Source organism: Protopterus annectens, chromosome 10.part0, assembly GCF_019279795.1.
Source record: "Protopterus annectens isolate FY-2018-M chromosome 10.part0, PAN1.0, whole genome shotgun sequence".
Lineage (NCBI taxonomy): Eukaryota > Metazoa > Chordata > Ceratodontiformes > Protopteridae > Protopterus > Protopterus annectens.
The window spans coordinates 271408394-271422600 of record NC_056744.1 but is presented as its reverse complement, the minus strand read 5'-3'; positions in this window follow the sequence as shown (position 1 = coordinate 271422600).

Genomic DNA, 14207 nt, shown 5'->3' with positions numbered 1-14207 from the left:
TTTTAAGCACTTTGGGTCCTCTTTTGACTCAGCCAGTACAACAATATGATGGTTTTCTCCCTCTCTAGCATAAATAGCACAATTACACAAATGAGAGTTCCCTTTCTATAGCTTCTGACCCAGCTAAATTAAGTAGAATAAATGCCTTTGTATGGTCATCTTTATCAGAAAATGCAGCCTGTATGAAAATGTTGTACTGTTGCTCACTCTCCAGTTTTTGGCAATATTACTGTCAAATGCAAGTGCACTGGGTTTTTGAAATCCATCTGCCATACCCACGAAGTATACACAAACACACTGGTAATATGACCCCTGTAATTATGTATGAACAAACTGTTCTGTGAGCTTGTAACAACATCCAAATGCACAATAAACTCTTTGAAATACTTCACTTTGGAAAATATTCTTTTTAATGTCTGAACTCTGTTAAATAAGCCTTGTAATGGCTGTACTTTGCAAAATAACTTTAGTGTAACACTGCACAAACATGCAAACACTTTATACACTTCTGAAAACTCAGATATCTTTGCTTAATGCAAAAATACATATGATTTGCTAAAAATGTGGTTATTTCCCTTTATTTTATTTGTTTTATGGAATTTAGACTTTTTTTCAAACAGTTCCATAGCAATTTAAATATTTTTATCAATACTGTAAATATTTGCTTATGCAAATGTTATTTACAATCAGGGATGGTGTCAGAATTTTGGGGGCCCCCAGAAAATGTCAACCTGGGGGCCCCCTAGGCACTTCCAAGTATAAGTATCATTCTGTCAATGCCACCCCTCCTAAGAAACCTTTTAGTTTGTGCTGCAAACGTTTAGGAGTAGTACGTACAGACAGACCTGTAGTGATAAGTTTTTACATTACAACAGGTCTATATACCACACTTTGTTGACCCGTCTAACAAAGGGACACTTACAGTTACTGGCGTTTAGTTGCAACAATGATACATTACATTAACTCTATGTACAGGTCTGGACTTAAATGAAGTGATGACTTGGTCTACTATTTCAACACCCCAAGCACATCCTCCAGTCCTCTCCTCTGATCCCGACCCCTTTGGGCTCCCCATACCATGTACATTACTTTTTTCTTGCTTTTCTCACATTTTGCCTTACTCTCAGCTTTTTCAAGAAGCCATAACTTTTTCTATGCTCTGAAGTGCATTTTAAAGTTTTTTTTTTCTTTTTACACAATTTTTCACCCAGTAATGTCTTGAACAGAAATTATGGTTAAGGAAAGAAATTTGATGCTGCTGTTCAGCTTCAGTTGTCCTTGCATCCTTTCAACAGACCTTTCCTGACCAATATAGCACATTAATAACTATTTAGGAAATAACCCAGATAAGCCAGGGCTCAAGAAGCCATCATTTTACAGATGGTCTGCGATGGATTTTAGAGCATTTTCTTCAGCATTTTACTCCAGTGGTGACCTAAACAAAATCATGAAAAAGAAAAGACTTTCAGTCTTATTTTATTTCTTTCAAGGAAGACATAAGCTGTGCCCAAGGCTTAATGTTTAAAAGTGACATAATAGTAGCTCACAATAAACTAGCAAGCCAGTTGCTGTGAGGATACACAGATCCTATCTGGGAATACTGCTGCCTCCCTAACCCCCCACAAAAGACAGTCACTGTCTATGCATCCCTCTGATGTTAGACTGGGTTGAAAGCAGAGGTTCATACTGCCTTACTCATATATTTCAAATGACTGCTGACATACATATATATAGCATGCCTTCTCACACCTAACCCTCAAAGTCAGCCCCATGTCTATGTGCCTGAAGTGTGATAGTGAGAATTTCAGTAATATATTTTAATTTGTTGCTTCTAGACAATACACCACCCCTACACAAGCTACAGTAACCTTCTTTTTACACCTATGAGGTCTGTGAGAAAAGTAAATAAACAATTACCACACTGTCCACAGCTCAAACACAAGCTATAATGACTTCATGTGCACACCTCTAAGGTTTGACTGTGATGGAAATTCAAGTTGTAATAACAACACAATCCCCAGCCTCCCCAAAACCTACAGCAGCTTTCTATACACACACATTTGAGAAGGGCTGGTTTTGGAATGGGTGTGGTTGAAAAGTACAGTTGTATACACTTACCATAAATGTCGATGTCTGAGTGTATTCACTGTTGCAGTCATTACATTTGGGTAATCTGCTGGCAGGTTGACCTTAGTCGGCCTGAATAACAAAGTCTTGAGTCCTGCGTCAGTTGCTGTCTCCTCTTCCATGATGTCAGGTCATCAGGGGTATAAAACATGCAGCTTACGCCATGTTAATCATTTGTTTTTGCCCCAGATGTCAGGTGCCCCCCAAATGGAGAGCAAAAATATATAAATAAACAATAAAAATATATAAATGCACCTTAGAAACATAAAATTTACCTTCAACTAAAAGCAAATACACCACAAAGGCTTTTGAGTATAGTGAAGGAAAGAAAAGGTATAGAATGGGGGTTGGTGGGTGGGTAACCCAGGCTGCAACAGTGAATACACTTGAACATCTACATTTATGGTGTGCACACAACTGTACTATGTTCTTTGTGTTTCACTGTTACAGTCATTACCTTTGGGTAGAATCCCAAAGCTATGGATGGGAGGATGGAGCTAAAAAGCATTAGGAGCAGCTATAAGGCCTTGCAAGACTGCAGTGGCAAAGCTTGTCCTGAATTTAGAGAAGACAGGTAAATGGTAATGTTTTGTGAACGTATGAACAGACCTTCAAGTAGCAGCTTCTAGAATGTCTTTGGTAGGGAACCCTCTGAGAAAAGCTGCTGAAGTAGAGGCAGCCTTGGTGGAATGGGACCTGATTCCCTTTGGCACAGGTGGTGCAAATAGCAGAAACGAAGGCAGTGGCTTATCCATTTAGAAATAGTCTGCTTTGATCTAGCCTTCCCCTCTGATCCTGCAGCAAATGCTACCAGTAGTTGCTCAGACATTCTTAGAGATTTTGTCCTGTTCAAGTAGAATCTTAGTTGTCTGTGTACATCCAATTAATGCAGAATCTGCTCCCCCTTGTTCTGCAGATTTGGGAAAAAAGTTGGTAGGTGAATGGTTTGAACCACACTGAATACCACTTTAGGCATAAAGGAAGGACTGGTCCTGAGGGCCACCCTGTCTGGGTAAAATATAATGAAAGGCTCCACTGCCATGAGAGCCTATAGTTCTGAAATCCTTCTAGTTGAAGTGACTGCCAAAAGGAAAGCTGTCTTCGAAGAAAGAAATTTTATATCCACAGTAGCTGCTGGTTCAAAAGGATGTAGGGTGAGTTTTTCCAGCACAAAATTGAGGTCCCATGCAGGAGTTGGTGCTCTTCTGGGTGGCCTTAAATTTCTGGCCCCTCTGAGATACTGTTTTAGCAGTGGATGAGAAAAGAGAGGAGGCTCTGTGTTGTAATGAGCCAAGATGGCAGAGGCATGGATTTTTATTGAAGAAAAAGATAGGCCCTTGTCAAGCATCTCAGTTAAGAATTGTAAACTCTGAGGAATATTGGGCTTTGCTGTGTCTAGAATCTCTTCCATTTATCAGTATAAGATTTTCTAGTACTAGGCCTTCTGGCTTCCAAAATGACATCCATCACAGTTTTACTGAGAGATGTGGTTTGAATAATTAGTTGATTAGCCATGCTGCAAGATTCAGAGTTTGGAGCTGAGTGTGCAGAATTTGATAGTTCTGCTGAGACAGTAGGTGATGTGTCTGAGGCAAGTACCACGGAGGAAGGTGTGACATATTCCTTAGAAGTGGATACCAGTGTTGGCGAGGCCAGTCTGGAGCAATTAAAATCATTTTTGTTTTTTCCTGTCTGACTTTTAGTAAGACCTTGGAGAGTAGAGGCAGAGGGGGGAAAGGCATAGACTGTTTTTCCAGCTGAAGGATAGAGCATCCACTTTCCATGCTTTTTTGTGATGAGTTCTCATGCACAATTTGTCCAGCTGATAGTTTTGGGGAGAGGCAAATAGATCTATGTCTGGGCTCACACATTTCTGTGTTAACGTGTTGAAAATTTGTGGATCCAGTTTCCATTCGTGCGGGTCCATAAGATTTCTGCTTAGGTCGACTGCCAGAGTATTTTGCTTTCCTGGCAGGAATTGAGCTTGAAGATGTATTTGGTAAGTCACGGCTGTGTTCCAGAAGACCATGGCTAGTCTGCAGAGGGGGTAGGAATGGGTACCCCCCTGCTTGTTTATGTACCACATAACTGTGGTGTTATCTGTCTTTATCAATAGTTGTCCTGGATAAAGTAAGTCCTTGAAGGCTGTCAGAACATTCTGAACAGCTAGCATTTCTTTATGGTTGATAGGAAGATGCATTTGGTTTGGGCTCCATTTGCCCTGAATGCATCTCCCTGCCAGGTGCCCCCCCCCCAAACATAGTCTGATACGTCTGTAGTTAGGGTTTGAGTGGCAGGAGGTAGAGTGAATGACAGTCCCTTGTTTTGGTGACATGTCTCTGCCCACCAAAGAAACTCTTGTTGTAGGCAAGGAATGAGAGAGATCATTATTTCCAGGCTTTGACAATGTTGACTCCATAAACTTTTTAGGTACCACTGAAGTTTCCTCATATGCAGTCTCGCATATGGAATTAGTAGAATGCAGGATGCCATGAAACCCAAAGACTGCAGAATTTGTTTTGCAGATAACTGGGTTTTTGTTGCAATTTGTTTGAAGTATGCTGTCAAATGCAGTTGTTTGTCTGGCGTGAGGTAAGCCATATGGGCAGTTGTATTCAAGCTTCTTGCACCCAGGAATGTAATTTTTGAAAGGGTACCAGTTGTGATTTCTTTTCATTTATGGTGTGCCCTAGGGATGCTAGGAGCCTTTTTACAAACGCCAGATGTTGAAGAAGAGTGTCCTTGTCCTCTGCCTAAATGAGACAATCATCCAGGTAAGGATAAATTTGAATGTTTCTTTGTCTGCAGAATGCAATTACTGGTGCCAGGCACTTTGTAAAGACCCTGGGTGCAGTAGATAAGCCAAAGGGCAGTGCAGAAAATTGGTAATGCAAAAAGCCTGCTTTGAAGCAGAGGTATCTTCTGCAAGATTCCCTTATTGGGATATGCAGGTATGCCTCTTTTAAGTCTAGCATTACTAACCAAGCATTCTTGCCTAGCATAGGCAGTAGCTGTTGTAAAGTCAGCATTTTGAATTTTGGAATGTCCAGGAGCATGTTCATAATCGATATGTCCAGTATAGGATGCTATGAATTGTCTTTTCTGGGTACCAGGAAAAGTCTTGAATAAAATCTTTGTCCTTTTTCCTTTTCTGGAACCGGTTGAATAGCCCCCATATCAATGAGGGACATGACTTGTTTCTGGGCCTCTGCCCACTGGTTTTGTGGCAGTTCCGGCCATCTGTTTGGAATTGGCAAAGTATGGAAATGAAATCTGTACCCCTGGGATACTATGTTTAACCCACGTGTCCTGGGTAATTAACTGCCAGTTTTGAGCATGAAGTGCTAATTTTCCCCCCAAGAGGGCTGCCAAAAGATAAGTGCTTGGAGATGGTAGAGGAACGTCATTAAGACTGCTTACTGTAGGGTTGTGCTTTGTTACCTCCAGATTTGGAGGTGGAGGCACCCCATTGCTTTGACCTGTAAGATCCCTGTAATTGATATCTGGAGCCTTTTGAGCACCTGGGTTTGCCCTGACCGGCTCTGTTGGACACAGGAAAGGACCAATTTTTAATAGGCCAGTGCCTACTGAACCTGGGTGGCTGCACTTGCAAAAAATCTTTTACAATTTGCATAGATTTTGCTTTGTCTTTCATTTTCTTTAAAACCTCTTCTGCCTTATTACCAAACAGCATATCATGCTGTAAAGGGGCATCCAACAATTTGGCTTTATCATGATCAGGCAGATTTTGCTCCTTGAGCCAGGCATACCTTCTTATCACATATCCAGTAATGATGGCCCTACAAGAGGCCTCCAAGGAATCAAAACCACATTGCAAAGTTCTGCTGCATGCAATACATCCTGTAACTCTTTATTTTCCACACAATCAGAAATCTTCATCATTTTCTGTTTCAGTAAGCCCATAACATGCTGTTGATATTTAAGCATATGAAAATGACAGTTTAAAGCCCTGATTGCCAAGGTTGCAGATGTATACACCTTGTTACCCCATCTATCCAGCGCCCTGGAATCTCTACCAGAAGGGGTTGGATTTTTGGTTGTAGAAGCCTTAACACCCTTGTGACCCTGAGAAATAGTCTCAGGATCAGCAGCAGGATTTTTGAAAAGAAATTTGTGGGAGTCAGGAACCCTGTAATATCTGTCTGGCTTACTAGGAGCCAGAGGCAAGAAATCAGGAGCCATGCTTGATTCCGAGAACACATCATCCACAATGTCTAATACAGGAGGTATTGCCAAAGGCCTATGCTGAGGTAAAAGTAGGAAATCCCTAAGCCTCCTTTTTGATTCAGAAAAGTCCTGACTCTCCCAATGAAAATGTTCCCTTAAAGTACGCAAATTCTCTCCAAAAGAGTAATCCTCAGGAGGGGATGGAGATGGGATGGATTCCTCTACATCAGAATCCTCATAAGGTGAAATAGAAAATTCCTGATCAGAAAAGGAATCAGAAGAAATGGAAACCTGATCTGAAGATTCATAATCAGTGTCTTGCCTAGGCCTCTTAGCAGGGGGAGGTGTTGGGAACCCCTGATCAAGGTAATTAAATCCTCAGCCATTTTGATCATTTGTTTTTTAGGCAAAGGGGCCTGAGCACATGGCTCATGCATCGGTTTCTTAGACATAGAAGTTGTTTTTGACCTTGTTTTTGTTGATGGCATCAGTTTAATATAAAAATGTTGAGGCCTGAAAACACCCTCAGAAGCCTGCTCAGCGGCTCTGGACCCATCCAAGGGAAATACATCCACGGGTTCAATACTTTGCGAATCTCATGGCACACCGGACTCCAAATGGGTCTTGGTAGAGGCCTGTGACTCAAAAGTAGTGGGTATCAGGGGCTGCGAAAGCACCTCACTGACTACCGGCGAACTAGTGACTGGCTTAGGAGATGCTCTGTCGTCGGTTTTGGACCTCAACAGTCTGTCTCTGTCTTTTTCCTTGCATTTTTTGTGAACTCCGGTAGTCGGATTGCTAATCAAAGACATTTCAGGGTAGTTAAATCTTGAACCAAAATATTTAGAATATTAATAGTGCATTGGTTAAATTTAGCACAAAACCGACAGCAAGGCACATTGTGGTCAGGGCCTAGGCAAGGAATAGAGTACAAATGAAAATCCTTATGAGGTATTTGCTTCCCACAAGTAATGCAATTATTAACTTTTACTGACATCGATAAGGAGCAAGAAAAAGTTTCCCCAACAGGGTACTTAGCTTTAGTTTGAAGACTTCGGTTCTGAAACTTGTAAATGAAAATTTCAGGAGTTGGCCGACCGGCATTTGTGAACTGCTTCTGCTTCGGGCACCATGTGGCAAGAAAGACTGATTAAAATGGTGCTGGCTGCATGTTTTATATCCCTGATGACCTGATGTCATGGAAGAGGAGATAGCAACCGATGCAGGACCCAAGACTTTGTTATTCAGGCCGACTGAGAGTAACCTGCCAGCAGATTACCCAAATGTAATGACTGCAACAGTGAAACACGAAGAACATCCAGAGACTATTATAAGCGTTATCCTAAAAGGGTCATATCTCAGGACTGTTCAGGTTAAGCAGCTAAATCTGAAAATTGATACATTTTTTCTTCTAATTTTTCTTCAAGCAGCAACAGCTTTTGTGGGGGTCCCCACAGAGTCAAGGATGATTAAGGGAGCCCCCAGTATCCATTTATACAGTCTGTTGAGTGGGGGGGGGGGCACCAGACTCCAAGAAGATCTAAGTGTCTGAACGTTCTGTGATTTATTTTATGTCTTACATTTGAAATATAATTGCTTGTTAAGCACATTTTTACTGATATCCAGAAGAATAATGTCTGTGTCCTGGCATTACTGGATGTGTGCACAGATAAAAGTTAGTGATATTTTTACACACACACACACACACACACACACACACACACACACACACACACACACACACACACACACACACACACACACACACACACACACACACACACACACACACACACACACACACACACACAGACACACTCATGTGTAAGCCATAGCAGCACTAGTTTTGTACTTATTTCATCAAATAGTAATACATTGTCCAACATGGGTACTGCCACACCAGATCAGTGACTGCTGTTTAGCAGTTGTCAAACAGCAGCAGGGGTAAGTCACTTAGTTTCCTCAGTGAGCAGTAATGCGTACCTGTCACTGTTCCTAATTTCACACACCTTCCCTGATTTTGTTCATACTTTTGCTTTCTCCTTCATAAAAAGTTTGATTTGCTGGTAAACCATTCAGGATGACAGTTATCAATCCAGACATCTGAGTTTTACATTTATTGACCAAAAATACATGTTGATGCAAAAGGTTTTATTCTATTAACTTTTTAAGTGAATTAGTCCTAATTCTGACCCTTTATTCTATTATTTTTGGGATTGCATTGAATTCTTAAGCAAAGAAATTGAGAGTTATAGTATCTGTTGTTCTGCTTGTATTTATAAAACTCTCTGAAACAGAAAATCAGACCTGATGATCAGAAGTATCAGGTCTTCTTAAAATCCAAAATTTGCACTGAGATCAGTCACTCTGGGCTGCTGATCTCTCTAGTGCTTACCTTGCTCATGTTCATTATCACCTTCATCCTAAAAGGGTCATATCATAGCCCTGTTCATGTTAAAGACCCTAATTAGTAAATAAATACATTTCCTCATTTTCCCCAACCAACAGCAGCTTTTGTGAGGTCCCCACACAGTCAGGGATGATTAAGGGGCCCCTCTACAGTCACGGGTATAGCGGGGACCTAAAGATGGCTATGTAGTTAATTTTAGTGGAGAATATGTCCAACAACAGGATTTAACTAAGTCAGAGGCACTATGTCAGTGGTAAAATATTTAATGGTACTCTGTTGCCTGTTACTTGACAAAACATTGTTACTACAAACAGAAATATCTTTGAATTTAAAAGGAGATATAAATAAGAGTTATTGCCTATGTGGTTTATTAAGTATACAGGAATGCTGTACTAGCTTTTGTTGGTTTGACAGACATGTTACAAAATATCAGGATAAGAAAACTTGCTGTGGTTGGGAGCCCCCAGGGAATAGGGGGCCCCCAGCAACCACAGGGTTCGCTGGTGCCTAAAGCCAGCTATGTTTACAATGTTTTGTATGTCCCATTTCATATTATGCAAAAAGAAATAGTGCTGAGCAAGATTTTAATACCTGAAATCCATTTCTGACCTGTTTCATGAAGTATGCTCAGTTTCGGTATGTTCCACTGCTGTATATTCCACCAGCATCTGGATAAGTGCCTTAGATAATTTTCACCAAGCCATTTTAAACTTCATGCCACTTTGATATGCCAGTTCTAATTGCAGGCCCTTTTAGATATGCTGCTTCTGGTACCACGTCTTTTAAATAAGCTACTTCTGACACCATGTTGCTCATTCATCTCTAATACATATAATAAGAAGGCCTGGGGTTTCGTTTAGATGCTTTAATATATACAAACACATCAAAATGGATAGCAACATCATTAAATACAAAAGAACTAGTTAACAAACAGAGCCTGCATACATACATGTTCACATCTCAACAGCTAACTACAAAATGGCAGTCAGACTCGCATGTGCTCAGTCTTTATATTCTAGTGTAAGCCCTTGGATAACTTCTTAAAGGTATATACACACTCATTGATCTACAGTAACCAAATCAAAAATTTATACAGGAAACTTGGTTTACTCCTCCAACCTTCCAAAAATCTGGAAGTCTATCCCCTAGTTATCACACAAGCTAAACATGCAAAATCATGTAAAATTTAACTAAAAAAGCAACTACTCTTTGATACATAGCTATGTGCATGCTCCACCCTCAGCTAATTCCTGCTCTAACTTCAATTAAATGGAATTATGTACCATAACTAATCAAGGAACAATTTCTCTTTATGTGAGACATCACTGTTTCTCACACCTTTCTCTCACTCATTTGTATATATTCTTTACATCACATTAATCTCACAGATGGCTCTCACCTGCCTTTCATCTACTCCCTCTCTAACTTCCAAACTTAAAGCTATATTGCTGTTTTTAAGCTCATCCACACTCCCCTCACCTCCCCCCTAAATACCACCACTCTCAGTCTGTCTCCTAACTTCCATTTAATCTATGTGCATTTCTCTAACCTTCTTCTCTCTTCCAAATAATTTATTTACTTTTCCCTTTTCCTCTCCCTCTTTCTGCTCAATATTTGACATATGGAACTTTGCACATTGTGGATAGAGAAACTTTGTTTTGCTGTTTATGTATAATGTTTTATGTTAACTTCTATTTATACATAATAATTTTAAATCTTTTGTCCCTGGGATCAGTTGGACAATCCCAGTAATCAAGTGCAATCAATTGGTCAATCAATCAAGCAATCAATAAATAAATAAATAAGCCTTACTGTTTAAGATGGATCATTACTGTTCCAATATATTAACTAAGAGTGAGTCCTTGTGTGGATGGATCACTGCAATGTGACCTGCTTTGGAGATCATCTCTGAATTCTTAGTGGAATACAATGTACATCAGGAAAGCTCATCTCCCACCAATGTCTGGCTATGTCTGTTGCTTAAGTCAGCTGGTCTCAGGTGTGCTTTGCCCAGGGTTTCTTTTTTCTTGTGGGTCCTTGCTTGCATTTTCTTGGGGGGAGGAGGTGACTGAAGATCTTTTAACATTAAGGAGCCTATACGTCTGGCATGACTGTTGGATTTAAAAATGATAAAGATCTGGACATTTCAGTTGCATAAACAGTCCATAGGTCCAGAGAGGTCATTAAAAGAGTGCTTTTATCCAAAACCATTAGATCTTAATGAAGGTTGATGTGGGGGTGGTGGAAAAAAGCACCTGGGTGATAACAGTACAGAGTATTCTGACAATTTACAAAGATAGCTTGAGTGAATTTATGGCAAAACAAAAAAATATGCATAATGAAGGATATTACTCTGATTGTCTGCTTACATAGATATATAAAATGGCTTGGGCATCAACTGTGGCTCTTTCTAACTTCTGGAAATACAAAACATCTCATTCTACATGTTTTTTATTTTCTTCTGTATTTCATAACTGATGTAGCTGCTTGGTCTTCATTTACAGAGAATAACTTCCACTTAGGCATGTTGAGTAAGGACATCTAAAAATCCTGTTTTTCTGTGTAGTCACAGAATGACTTATTCATTCCACTTTCTTTTAAAATGACTAATAATATACTGCTAGCATGTTCCAAAGTGCCATGGTTACAATGAAAAGATTATTATGTAAATTATTCTGTTAAAACCATTTACCAATGCATCAGATGTATTCAGGTAAAGCAATAAGTCTCCCAACTCTGTAAAAAACCACTTAGTGAAATTCTTATGAAACTGATGTACATACAGATATTTCCCAAAAATGTAAGTATTTCTAAAGAGTGCATTATCCATGGTAGCAATATTTAGCTAAGGAATGAAAGACGTTTCTTTAGAAATGCCCTTGGAGTTTCCTATGAAATTACTAAAGAAATCTTAGGATTCTTAAATTAAAAGAAAGAACAATGTGTTTCTGTTAACAATTTAAAACTCATCAGGACTGTGTCATAGTAATATATTACAGAAAATCCAAGATGATATACACAAAAGTCTTTGCATGGACAAGATTTTTCAATTAACATTTTAGATGGTACTCTTCAGATGGTTGGGTTGTTTTGTGTCACAGGACTTGTTACGAGGTTAATTTAAAATTGTTGCAAGATTTTAAGTTTTAATTCTGAAGAAGTCAATGTTATATACAGACAAAAGGGCTTGATTTTTGTTTTTATGAATGTGTATGTCCTAATAAACATTTTTTTATTACATTCAATTTGCAACTGTCTTCTTCCCAGTCCACTATCATGTTTTGGAAAAGTATCTTGGAGTCAATAAGAAACAGGCAGGGTATGTCATGTCTCTTGATCTATGACAAGTTTTGGTGTTAACCAAACATGCATATTTAACCTTTTCCCAGTTAGCGGTCACTACAGTGGACCACCTGTCCACTCATGATTGGCAGTGGAGTTTTTACAGTGTTGAGTTGCCAGCCCGGCTCCCAACCTTCCACAGAAGGCACACACATGCATGCACTCATGCCTAGGGCCAATTTAGAGTGTCCAATCCACCTACGGCATGCCTTTGGGATGTGGGAGGAAACCGTATGACTTGAAGGAAACCCATCCAACCACAGGGAGGACATGCAGACTCCACACAGAAGGTAACCCAGCCAAGGATCAAACCAGAGAACCTCTTGCTGTGAGGCAGCAATGCTAACCGCTGCACCACTGTGGCTGTCCAACATGCAAATTTAACTGAATCTTGAAAATACAGTTCTTATGGGAAAAATCAAATAAATATGAACATACCTGGCTGCGACAGATATTAAACTAAAATCTGCAAAGTTCTATAAGTTGTTATTCCTCATTCATTAGAATTGCACTATACTAAGTAGAGTGATTATTAAGCCCACTGAAACATTTCAGTCTACCTCACCAGCAATAGCCTGTTTTAGCTCTGAAGCCACTGACATCATAGAATCACCCCAAACATCATATTTATAATGTCACATCTAGTCAGTCCTGAAGAACAGTATTTTCTGGAAACAATAAACTGATCAGAAAAACATATTTTTCAAAGTTATCTTTACATCCACTTAATCTGGTTTGACTTTTTCTCTCCAAGTGTGCCCTGGCTTGTATTTATATTGGGGGTTGCCCCATTTTCCTTTATGTCAGCTTACATCTGCAAAAGTGACCACTTAATGTTAAGATACACTAGTGCAGAAGCAAGTGAGTCTTTTAATTTGAATCCTAAATTTACTGCTTGGTATCAAGCACAGATCCTATTTTTCATGTCTGATACACAGTGTATTGTAATAATAAAAAATTCATGGAATATATCAGTTACTGCGTCAGTTAGCTTTCATGCATATTATCTCATGACAATGTATTCTACATACATGCCTATTATTTGGATACAGCATGTTCAGTCTATTTTCCTCAGCATTCCTCTTGTATATCTACTCATTTTAAAATGTCTCTAGAGATGCTCAGTGATCAGCTATCCAGTTCCTGGCTTCAAAACAGTGGTAGGTGTTAAGGCCACTATACTCCTCTTTCTTTATCTCTCAGCTATCAACCCATGCTAATCTACAAAGATCTGTATGAAGAGCGCTTACTCTACAAATGTCACCTTTTCAAAAAAGGGACTTGCATTAAACACTAAATTAAAATATTTCTGAAATATGAAGTAATGTCTCATCTTTAAATCACAAATCTAAAGATGCAACACACCATCATGTGGCCAAACCTTGCTTACTGAAAGTAAATGATCAAAACTATTGTGCTCTAATGGTAACTGCCTGCTTAGTCCACTGTCTTCACTAGATATTTTCTGTTATCTTCTGTAGATATTTCTGACCCTTAATTAATGCTTTTACATGGTGTTTTACTTTACTTTTAGGTACAGCGGCCTTTCATTATTATATAGTAACTTGTCACTGTCAGAATAACAACAAACATTCAGCTGTCAGGGTTATGTTAACACTTTTAACAAGAAAGAGAATTCAAAATCCAAAATCAGTCAAGAAATTGAATGAGCCCTTTCATTCCTACGTTATTTAACATGAAACTTCATCAGACTAAAATACACAGTGAACATTACTTTAAAATATCTAGAACATCCAGTCACAACGAGCTTTAATAACACTCAAAAGTTATTTAAAGTTCCGCTCACTAGTAAAATTGTCTTTAAAAATACACTATGTACTGTCAGTTGTGTAAAAACTTTTTCTGAAAATGTATTAGTTAATGAAAAATATATCATATAATAGTCATGTTAAGCACACTGTAGTAAAAACATTCAGCTTGCCTGCTTTTCTGTTAAATAATAAATGTTAAGTTTAAAACCTAAATGTTATTACATATATATGTCTATTTCATATTTCATATGTGATCTGCTTTAAGATTCAAAATATTAGTTAAGGATATCCTACCATTAATACCTGATGCTTGAATTGCATTTAGCAATACCTAGCAGTGCACCTCCCTGGACTCTAATAAGGCTGAC